At 43.3% G+C, this 11,477-nt stretch overlaps 1 pseudogene; it reads right to left on the bottom strand.

The window, feature by feature from the left end:
* Positions 1 to 3,608: 3,608 nt before the first annotated feature.
* Positions 3,609 to 11,477, bottom strand: part of LOC107139694 — a 19,280-nt pseudogene continuing 11,411 nt past the window's right edge.

Below are 11,477 nucleotides of genomic sequence, written 5' to 3'. Positions count from 1 at the left end.
ACAGTGCCCTGTTGCCCTTATGGGAGGGGACATCCTCACAAAGTTGGGGGCCATGCTTTCCTTCTCCCCTCATATACACTTCCATGCAGACTCGCCTGCCTCTCCCCTGATCCTCATTCTCACCTTAGGACCATCCCCTATTCCGTCTGCCAGTGCCTTCCCATAACGCCTTTCTGAGGTGGACCCTACTGTCTGGGATGTCTCAAGTCCTTCTATCGCCTCACACCAGGAGCCCATTCACATCCATCTCAAAACCCCCTCCACTTCCTGGCCTAATCACAATACCTGCTCTCCCTCCTTGCTGCTGCTCTCCCTCTCTTTGCAGAGCAGCCTTGATCACATTCTCCCATCAGCTCCGCTCTCCCCTCCTGGGATTTAAGCTGCTTTGTGATCCTGGCCTGAGGGCCCAGGACAATTGCCACACACCTCCTTCCATTCACCTAGTGCTCTCCTTCTCCATCCACACACCAGCCTCATTTGGTAAGTGATTTTGCCCTTCCCCTCCTCCCCACGAGTCTACCCCCTAGAGACTGCAGTGACAAGTCTCCTCTCCAGAGACAAAAGTTAACTTAGATCTTGGCCCAGCACCAAGGTTCTCGAACTTCCCAACCCTTCCCCTTGGTGAGTTCACTCTCAGGTCTTGGTTCTCAACTCCTCAGCAGAGCTCACCAAAGCCCTGGCCAGGCACCAAGACTCTCTACCAGCAAAGCCCGGGACTAGGGAAGTAGAAAGGCTTCAGCCCCAGGGCCAGTGATGGCCCCTTTTCACTGCTGTCCTCTCTCTCACTCTGGTTTGGCCTGGAGCCAGGGGACGCTGGCCTCTAGCCACTCCAGCACTCCAGCTCGCCATGGGGAACTCCCAGTCCAGAATCCCATTTGACTCACTCTCGGCTGCTTCCTCGCCCACTTAGCCCCACTCCATTTGGATCCTGAATAATTCGACTTTCTACTCAGTCATGGCCATTCTAAGACTTGGACAAAGGCCACCTAATGGCACCTTTGATTTTATGGAATCTTCATAACTTTTGTGAGTGCTCAGGAAAACGGAAGGAAATCCCTTATATGCGGGCTTTCTCCTTTCTCCACTCTAAGCCTTCCCTTTGTTCCTCTTGCTCCCCTGCCCAGCTTCGACTTGCCACTAAAGCTCTGGATTCCTCCAGAGACCCTACTTCTAGACAAACAAGGGACCCAGAACCCTCCTCCCTTCTTCTATTGGCATAGTACATTGTAAAGCCCTAGGCAGCAACATCCCTGGCCAAGGCCACACTGAAGCTAACATTGAAATTCAAAGGGCAGACTCAGCAGGCTTGATAAGAAAAAAAAAAAAAGTGTCAATTTAACTTTTCCTTTGGCTACAACACAGAAGAATGACTTCAAAACTTTCTCTCTCTCTCCATCTCCCTGACCTCACATGCCCATTTCACCTTTACGTGGCTAAAAAGCATGAATTTGCTCTAGGGGTCCTCGGACATATGCTGGAGCCAACCTTTGCCCCTGTGGCTTTTCTATGGAAGGATCTTGACCCTACTGTTTGGGATGGGCCCCTTGCCCACCAAGGTTGGCTGCAGCTTAACCATTGGGGCCCCACTCACCATTCTGGCTCCCCATCACCTAATGGAACTCCTCACCTATAAGGGCTTACATTCCCTGCCCCCCCTGTCACCTTTTTTCTCTACAGGTTTCCCTGGTGGAAGATCTCAGTCTTACTTTCTACATGTGCTCACCTTTAAATCCTGCTACTCTTCTTCCCACTGCTCAGGACTCTTCCACCTTTTGTCCTCTTACCCATTCATGCATTGAAACTCTGGAGGAGCTTCTTCCACATCGCTCCCACATACAGGCAGGCCCCTTGCTCCAGGCAACGTACACATGGTTCAGATGGCTCCTGCTTCCTTCAGGAGGGAGTTGGTCAGGCAGAGCATGCTATAGTCTCTGTTACCTCAGTTGTGGAAGCTGCTCCCCTCCCCAGTAATACATCCAATCAGCAGGCCGAACTTGTCGCCCTCATGAGAGTCCTCACTTTGGCAAAGGGAGCCTCCCTCAATGTCCACACTGACTCTAAATACGCTTTCCACATATTTCTTTCCCACTCTGCTATTTGGAAGGAGCGTGGATTCCTTACCACCAAGGGAACTTCAATTACTAATGTCCTCTTTATCTCAGATCTCCTTCAGGCCTCAAAGCTTCCCACTGCCGTTGGAATCTCACATTGTAAATCCCACCAGACAGACACCACTTTTGTGACACTCAGCAACAATAAGGCAGACTCTGAGGCGAGGGCCACTGCCCTCCAATAGCCTACTGCACCTTCGGTCCTCTGCCTTGCTAGTCCCCCAATGGACTCTTCCTCACCTGACACTCAACAGATGCTTACCTTCCTTCACAACCACTTTCACCATAACACCACATCTTTAAGACAATTTCTCACTTCCCACCTTAAACTCTCTCCAGAGGACTTACAATTTCTCTCTACCCTCTCTGCCTCCTGTGAACTCTGCCAAAAAACCAACTCCACCTCTAATCTCTGCCCATCTGCCTTCCCTTTACACCAGACAAGAGGACATCTCCGTTGCTCTGATTGGCAGCTGTATTTCACCCAAATGTCCCCAATCGAGCGGTACAAATTTCTCTTGGTACTTGTCAACACCTTCTTGAGATGGGTCGAGGCTTTTCCTACCACCAATAAATGTGCCCCAATGTGGCCAACATCCTCACTGAACACATTCTTCCCTGATTCAGCCTCCCCTCCTGGCTCCAGTCTGATAATGATCCCATGTTTATGGTCTTTAGCTAAGGCACTCAACATCTCCTGGCATTTTCATGTTCCCTACCATCCCCAGTGTTCTGGCAAAGTGGACTGTACCAACCACACCTTGAAGAACATTCTCACTCACTTGAATTACATTTAGGTTGGACTAAACTCCTTCCCTTGGCTCTTCTTAGGTTACAAGCCCTCCCAAAGAAGCCACTCAACATCTCCCCTTTTGAGCTTCTATATGGATGGCCTGTCTCCCTGTCCTGCTCACCACCCTCTGATTCTCCACTACCTCTTGCTCCTCATCTTTTCTGGCCCCTTCTTGTGTACATTAGGAAACTTCTTTGGCAATACAGTAGTGCTGTTCTGGCAAAGCTTAGTTATGCCCCTTCTCCTTCTCCCACTCTTTCTCCTGGTGACCTGGTACCTCTCAAAGAGATGCCCCCTCCAAGAGGTACCCCCTCCTCCTCTCAACCTCTCTGCAAAATGGACTGGACCTTATCGGATCATTCTTACCACTCCCTCAGTGGCCTGCCTTGAGGGCATCCCATATTGGGTTCATAACTACTCCCATTTAAAACAGTCCTCTCCACCCTTTTATACAGTGAGACCCACAGGTCCTCTCAAGCTGGTTTCTCCAAGGCTGGAACCCCCAATCTTCCTTTGGTCTCTGAGGACCACGAGGACACTGCAGAACCACAAGCACCATCCTTCCCTTTTTCAATTTTGCCCTCCTCCCTCATTCTGCACTCACCTCCCAGGGGGACTACTACCAGGGATTATCATTCCAATTTCAAGGAGACTTACAGCAATTTGCTCAAACCATAATAACTATACAATCCCAGCTTGATACTTTAGCTGCTGTGGTTCTGCAGAATCCATGGGGCCTTGATCTTCTTATAGCTGAAAAAGGTGGACTTTGTCTGTACCTACAGGAGGAAAGCCAGTTTTATGTCAATCAATCTGGTATAGTAAAGGACAAGACAAAACAACACCAACAGGACCTTGGACGTCAGAAACAACAGCTCTCCTCTGCTGAAGGAATATCAATCCCTCACCAAAATTGGGCCACCAGGGAGAGCATTCCACCACCACACAACCCTCATCATTGTTCCAATGATTCAAACACTGCCCCTTCCCAGAAGGAAGCAGTTATAGAAGATTGACCTATGTCCCTGATCCCTAAGGGGCCCAATAAAAACAAAAAAGTGGGGAATATAAGGTCTTTGCTTGGCATCTGGATGGCCATCTTAAGTGACAGCCACCATTTTAAGGAAAACGTTTCACTTTCCCACCCAAGGGCCTTTCTGAGAAAGGCTCACCACTCCTTCATACCAACCAACCCTTAACCACCTGCATTAGGACTCACCCAGCTCTTACTCTGGAGCCTCCCCCATAAAAGTCCCAGAACTCCAGCCTGTGTTGCCTCTCTCTCCTATAGAGAGATGGCCTTTATTTGTCAGCTCTGACAAATAAACTCTCGTGTGGTGTATCTCTGCCTGGTCTCTGTCTTTCATTTCTCACTTACCCGTCTCTCATTCCTCGCTTTCCCTTCAGCAATAAACCTTCTTTTTTCTCAAAACTGTCCTCATTATTGGATTGGCAACAGGGACCAGGACCAAGATTTTGGCAAAACTATCATGCTGCAAGGCAATCTCTTGTCATAGTGCCTTCTCTCCCAACTTCAGCCACCATGTGATCACGACAGTTACCCATCACTTGACACAAAGTCAGACATGTGTTAAACACTTAATAAATATTTGATGAAGGAAGAATTCTAAAAATGAATGAATTGAATAAACTTTGTTCATCATTGTTCCTAGATAGAGAACTTTTAAGAAAGTGTCAAAATGCCGCAGTCCGGCTGCAGCAAAATAACCGGGGGGGGTGACGAGGAACTTGCGTAGATTGATACAGCAGGAGTGGGAGCCATTTATTGTAGGACAACAGAGGTATTTATACATTCCACACAGCTTATCTTAATTAACATAAACTAGATACATCAGTCAACCAATAAGAAATCGCCACACTTAAGGGCTTGCTGGCGCCACCTCACAAACCACTCCCCCTGGCAAAATACCAGGCGCCATCCTGACTTGTTTACAGACTCTAACATCAAAAGAATCTCTAAGATTTCATCAAAAATTGATGAAATCTGGGGCTGTGGTTCTGGCTCAGTGGTAGAACGCTTGCTTAGAATGTGTGAGACACTAGGTTCGATGCTCAGTACTGCATATGAATAAATAAAGGTCCATTGACAAAAAAAAAAAATAAAGTTGGTGAAGTCTTCTCCCCTAGCAAATATAAAGAGGACCCTGGAATTCTCTAGCTAAGTTACAAGGCTCCAAGACCAAGCCCTCTGAAGATTTCCTTCCTCATATATCTAGCTCTGAACCCAAATATCAATTATCAGATAGTATCTGGGATGCTTCTGAACATAGTTAAAGCTTTTCGAAGCAAGATCCTGATACGGCTCTGAGGTGAACTAATAATTCTGATGCACTTTTTAAAAAAAAATTTTTTAGTTGTAGATGGATACAATACCTTTATTTATTTATATATATGTCACAACCCCAGCCCCTAATTCTGATGCAATTTTAAAAATGTCTGGGTGCCATATGGCTTTGGGCTTATCAACTTGCTATTTTTCATTTTATTTTCATAAGTAATCCTCCATTGTTGCTAAACTATGCAAATGACCTTGCCATTCCTAACAAGCACTCTCGGTACTGCGCAAGATGTCCCTCAAAAGGACAAATATAGAAGAAAACTTCCACAGAAAGTTGAACGAGAAACAGGCCTTGCATAATGTTATATTCATTTCTCTTTCTGAAAGAGAGAAGGTGAGAACTATACCAGATGACATCTGAGGTTTACAGTTCTTAATATTCTGTGACCCCAGGAGGTCATGAGGGAAGTACCAGAATGTACTAATACCAAACAAACATTCTGGGTGGAACTGTGTACCCCTAAATTGATATGTTGATGTCTCTACCCCCAGTACCTGAGAATGACTCTGTTTGGAGATATGACCTTTAAAGGGGTGATCAAGTTAAAAATGAGACTATTAAGGTGGGTCCTAATCCCATCTGACTAATGTCTTTGTAAAAAGAGGAGTTAGGACACAGACACTGAAGAAAGACCTTGTGAAGACATTGAGAAAGCAGCTGTCTGCAAGCCAAAGGGAAATCTCAGAAGAAACCAAATCTGCCCACACCCCGATCTTGGATTCAGCCTCCAGAACTGTGAAGTTTTTGTTTGTTTGGTTGGTTTTGGTTTTGTTTTTCTGCAATGCTGGGATTGAATCCAGGGCTTCCCTTATGTTGAGCAAGTACTCTACCACTGAGCTACACCCCAGCCTAAGAGCAAATAAATTTCTGTTGTGAACCACCCAGTCTGTGGGAATTTGTTAAGGCAGTCCTAGCAAACTAAATACAACCAACAATTTACAAATGTTATCGTGATATTGGAATTGAAGGGCATGGCACATTCTAATCTGCCATTTTGAATCAAGATGTATTTTTTGATTCAGCATTTTAGAATCAATATTTTAATTAAAATAATACTGATATTTATTAGTTTTGTTAAGAAATAGTTTCTAAGTCAGGCATAATGGCACGCACCTGTAATCCCAGCAGCTCAGAAAGCTGGAAAAGGAGAATCACAAGTTCAAGGCCAGCCTCAGCAACTTAGCAAGGCCTAAGCAACTTAGTGAAATCCTGTCTCTAAATAAATAAATGAATAAATAGGGATGGGGATATGGCTCAGTGGTAAAGCACCCCTGGATTAAATCCCCAATATTAGAAATAATAGTAATAATAGTAATACCAATTATTATTATTATTGCTTCTGGTACGAATGCCATTAAGCCAACTTAATTTTGCAGCATTTTCTATGAAGAACAGCTGAAGCACTTCCAGTTTTATTATTTGTTTTTTGCTTTTTAATTTTTGCCCAACTGAAGTCTGAATGATGAATGCAAACAATTTTATTCAATCCACTTTTTCAAAGTAGATTTCGAAAAAGAGCATGATTCATTGATCAATGTTTTGTCCAAATAGAATTTTATTAATCATAGCATTTTATTTTCTACTGTGTAGAAAATTTGATTATTTCATTATTTGGTTTTAAATAACAGCTTTATTAATATGGAATTTATGTACCTTAAAAATTTATCCTTTTGAACTATACAGTTCATTGATGTTTATAGTATTCACAGGGTTATGTACCCATCACCACTACCCAATTCCAGGCTATTTTCTTCACCCCAAATAAACACTCCCCATTTCTTCCACCATGGCCCCAGCCTCTGTCAACCATCAATCTACTTTCTGTCTTTTGATTTGCCTGTTCTGGAGGTTTCATGTAAATGGACTCAAATTAAGCTTATGTGTCTGGCTTCTTTCATATAACATGGTGTTTTCAATCTTCATTCATGTTGTAGAATTCATATTATATTCACATTTTACTTATCTATTCATCAGTTGATGGATATTTGTGTAATTTCTACTTGAATTTTTTTCCTAAATGAAATTTTTTTCCTTTAACCATTTCCCCAATTCCCTCGTAATACCATTTTCTCTGTACTTCTGAATTCAACTTCTTTTATTTTTTTATTTTATTTTATTTTTTATTTTATTTTATTTTTTTTTAATTTTTTATTGTTGGCTGTTCAAAACATTACATAGTTATTGATATATCATATTTCACACTTTGATTCAAGTGGGTTATGAGCTCCCATTTTTACCCCATATACAGATTGCAGAATTACATCAGTTACACATCCATTGATTTACATATTGCCATACTAGTGTCTGTTGTGTTCTGCTGCCTTTCCTATCCCTCTACTTATCCCCCCCTCCCCTCCCCTCCCCTCCCCTCCCCTCCCCTCTTCTCTCTCTGCCCCCTCTACTGACATTCATTTGTCCCCCTTGTATTATTTTTCAGTTCAACTTCTTTTAGATTCCACATATAAATGGGATCATGCAATTCATATTTGTCATTCTGTGCCAAGCTTATTTCACTTAAGATAGTGTCCTTCAGTTTCACCCAGTTAGCCACAAATGACAGGATTTTCTTTTTTCTATTTTAAGGCTAGATGATATTCTTTGTGTTTATATTCCACATTTTCTTTATCCATTCATTCATTCATGGACTATTAGGTTGATTCCATATCTTGGCTATCGTAAATAATGTTGCAATGAGTAAGGCACAGTGGCACATGCCTGTAATCCCAGCAGCTCAGGAGGCTGAGGCAGGAGGATCTCAAGTTTGAGGCCAGCCTCAGCATCAGCAAGGTGCTAAGCAACTCAGTGAGACCCTGTGTCTAAATAAAATATTAAAAAGGGCTGGAGATGTGGCTCAGTGGTTAAGTGCCCCTGAGTTCAATCCCAGTACCCACCCCACCAAAAATAAATAAATAAATAAGAACTGGGGATGTGGCTCAGTGTTTAAGTGCCCCTGTGTCCAATCCCTAGTACCACAAAAAATAATTAACATAATAATGTTGCAATGAGCATAGAAGTGCAGATAACTCTCTGACATATTGATTTCATTTCCTCTGGATATACACCCAGAAGCGGAATTTCTGGGCCATATGGTAGTTCTATTTTTTAATTTTTCAAGGAACCTCCATACCGTTTTCTGTATTGGCTATCCTAATTTGCATAATAGTGTGCAAGGGTTCTCTTTTCTCCCCACCTCTCCAGCACTTGTCCTTCAACTTTTTGATAATAGCCATTCTAATGGGTGTGAGGTATCATCTCATTGTGCATTTAATTTGCATTTCTCCGATGATTAATGACTTTAAGCATTAATGAATTTTCACATATTCTTGGCCATTAGTATGTCTTTGTTTGAGAAACATCTATTTAGATCCTTTGCCCATTTTTTTTAATTGGATCATTTGTCTTCCTGCTCTTGAGTTGTTTAAGTTCTTTGTATATTTGGGATATTGAAACCTAATCAGATGTTCGCCTTGCACCTACTTTCTCTCTTTCATAGGTTGTCTCTCCACTCCACTGAGCATTTCTTTGGATTTTGCAGCCTTTTACCTTATCATAATCCCCTTTGTCGATTTTTGCTTCTGCTGCATGTATTATGGGTTCCTTTCCAACTTTGCAAAGATCAAAAGCAGAGTTGCACACCATGTCGCAGCAGGCGCAGCATATGGATCCTGAGCTGTGAGGGGTGTTGAACGAACAGATCTATTTTTTTCTTTGCTTCCTTTAGATCATGTTAAATCATCTTTTTCTGGAACAAAGTTTCCATTTGTCTGGGTCATTTACCTCCTCATTTTCTCATGCCATTTGGGTCTTCCATTTTTTAAGGCTCTTCTATTATCTTGAAAGTCAATAGTCTTCCCTGGGATCAGTCACAAACAATGAGCTGGGTAATGCCAAAGGCTCCTCAAGACCAGAGCATAATCCCCAGCAGGGACTGGAGTTATCCAAAGGTCAAGGAACAATTCAAGCAGGGTTACTGGTCAGATATCTTTACTGTGCATCATAAGCATGGGTGGTAACCCTTCCAGGGACTGGAGAGAAAGGACTATGGCAAGGTAACCTGAGTGTCACTTTGCCTGTCTTCACATACCTCATTTACTTAGTGTTCACACTGGGGTGTAGCTCGGCATGAGAGCATTTGCCTAGCATGAGCAAAGGCCTGGGTTCATCCCTAGCACCCAAAAAAATAAAATTCTAGAAGAATACAGTGTTCCTAAATGAAAGTTCCAGAGCGTCAATGATAGATATTATTAATGCTGCGAGGGACCACTGAAATAGTTTAATCCAAGGATTTCAAACTTAAAGGCTTACAGTAGCTAGGTGGATCAATTAATAGAAAGAAGATGACCGGGTAGAGCCCGGAAAAACAGCAAAGAACAAACTCCGCAAAAGATTAACTGATACTCATCTCAGGGTGGCATTGCCAACTGGCATATATAGCCTCCTGATATGCCAGAACTTTCTTTCTTTTTTTTTTTTTTTTCGGTGAGTAAACTGATCTTTAATTTGTTGACCTGGAAGGCTTTGCTCTCCAGTGTGGGTATGAGCCGGGGCTAGTTGAAGAAATCATTATACAGTGTTTACAACAAGATGCTAGACATGGCATCAATATGGATAGGCAAAGTTGGAGTAAGAACCAGCTGGGAACACATCTCTGAAACTAGGTGTAAGCAGAAATCTGAAGGTGAGGATACAGGGAAGAGTAAGGGCCAAATCATAAAGGAGGTTGGTGAGGTCATCAGGAGGGAGGAAGAAAAGGTATCACACAACCTGGGGTGCAGAGATATGAGATAAAAGAAAGAAACCCAAAATACCTTTTTAGTTTTAAGGAAAAAAAAAAAAATTCTACCACAAGCTACCTCTCTGAGAATAAAGAAGGCAGTTAGAACCTTTCAAACTAAATCTTATACTTCCCCTACCAAAAGGCAATTCCTTTTTAAATTCTTGGGCAGGGGACTGAGAAGGTAACAAAGATGCACAGAGACAGAATCTTAAATTGACTTGACAGATAAATTACATCAAGAGAGACTCAGAAAATGAAAGAGCAAAAGAACAAAACCTCAGGCATAGCTGGATATTAGAATCATTCTATTGGCAAGTCATCTCTCCCCACCTCATCTTCCCCAAAGCTCCTCCCTTCACCCCAAAATCTCTGGATTTTAACTTCCATCAAGAAGTAGAGTTATGATAATGGAACATGGGGTCAGGGGCTTTATCTAAAGATTCCATCTCACCGATTTAGGTCCCCTCCTAACCCTATCCCAGAATGTCAGGGCTTGAGTCATACGTAGCCAGGGACAGATTAAGGTGAGAATAGATAGAATAGAGGACACAAGACCACAAAAAAAAAATCCCAGGGCCACAATCCCAGAGGCCTAGTTGGTTCAGTGGAATGAAGAGCTCACAGGCATTTCTGATCACACCCAGCAGAAGAAGGAGATGACTCTGAAGAACCCAAGCTGGGAGCAGACTCAGAGCTGAAGCTTCAGAGCCAGTGAGTGGGGCAGGCCTCTTCCTGGAATCTCTGGTCTCCCAGATCCCCCAGTTTCAATTCCTCCTGGAACTCCTCCTCTGGAACCCTTCATTCACCAGCTACAAGCTGAAGACTCTTGTTTGATCAGTAAGTAAATCTCATAAGCATCACGGCTCAGATTCACGATGAGGGAAAACAGATCTGAATGAACGTTGGGTTCACTTCTCCTGATCCACGCGGGGAGCTAGTCCAGGCTTTTCAGGCCACAGGACATTGTCACAGGTGAAGTATAAGGCTCGATTAAGGTGGCTAATAGTGATGCTGAATCTCAGGCCACATCTGATGAGTGCCCAGTTCTCTTGGCTGACTCAGGGGTGTCTGCTGAGTTACCCAACAGCAGAAGCTTTCTTCCAAGGCTCAGATGACCCTCCAGTTGTCAATTCAGTTTCTGTAACTCAGGACTTTCCTCGTGTCTCGGCAGCACATGGCCCAGAAAGGAGTGGGCTGTCCTACACCGCCACTCCCAGACTCTGAGCACTGAGCCGACCCAGACATCAAGAAGAGAGGCAGCGTCCAGGTCTTTCTTTTCAATAATATTTTTTTTAATATTTTTTTTAGTTGTAGATGGACACAATATCTTTTTTTTTTTAATTTATTTTTATGTGGTGCTGAGGATCAAACCCAGGGCTTCATGTGTGCAAGGCAAGTGCTCTACCACTGAGCCACAACCCCAGCCCCCATCCTTT

This window comes from Marmota marmota, unplaced genomic scaffold, assembly GCF_001458135.2.
Source record: "Marmota marmota marmota unplaced genomic scaffold, marMar, whole genome shotgun sequence".
NCBI lineage: Eukaryota > Metazoa > Chordata > Mammalia > Rodentia > Sciuridae > Marmota > Marmota marmota.
The sequence above is the reverse complement of the archived record's forward strand: the minus strand, read 5'-3'. Positions and strand labels throughout refer to the sequence as shown.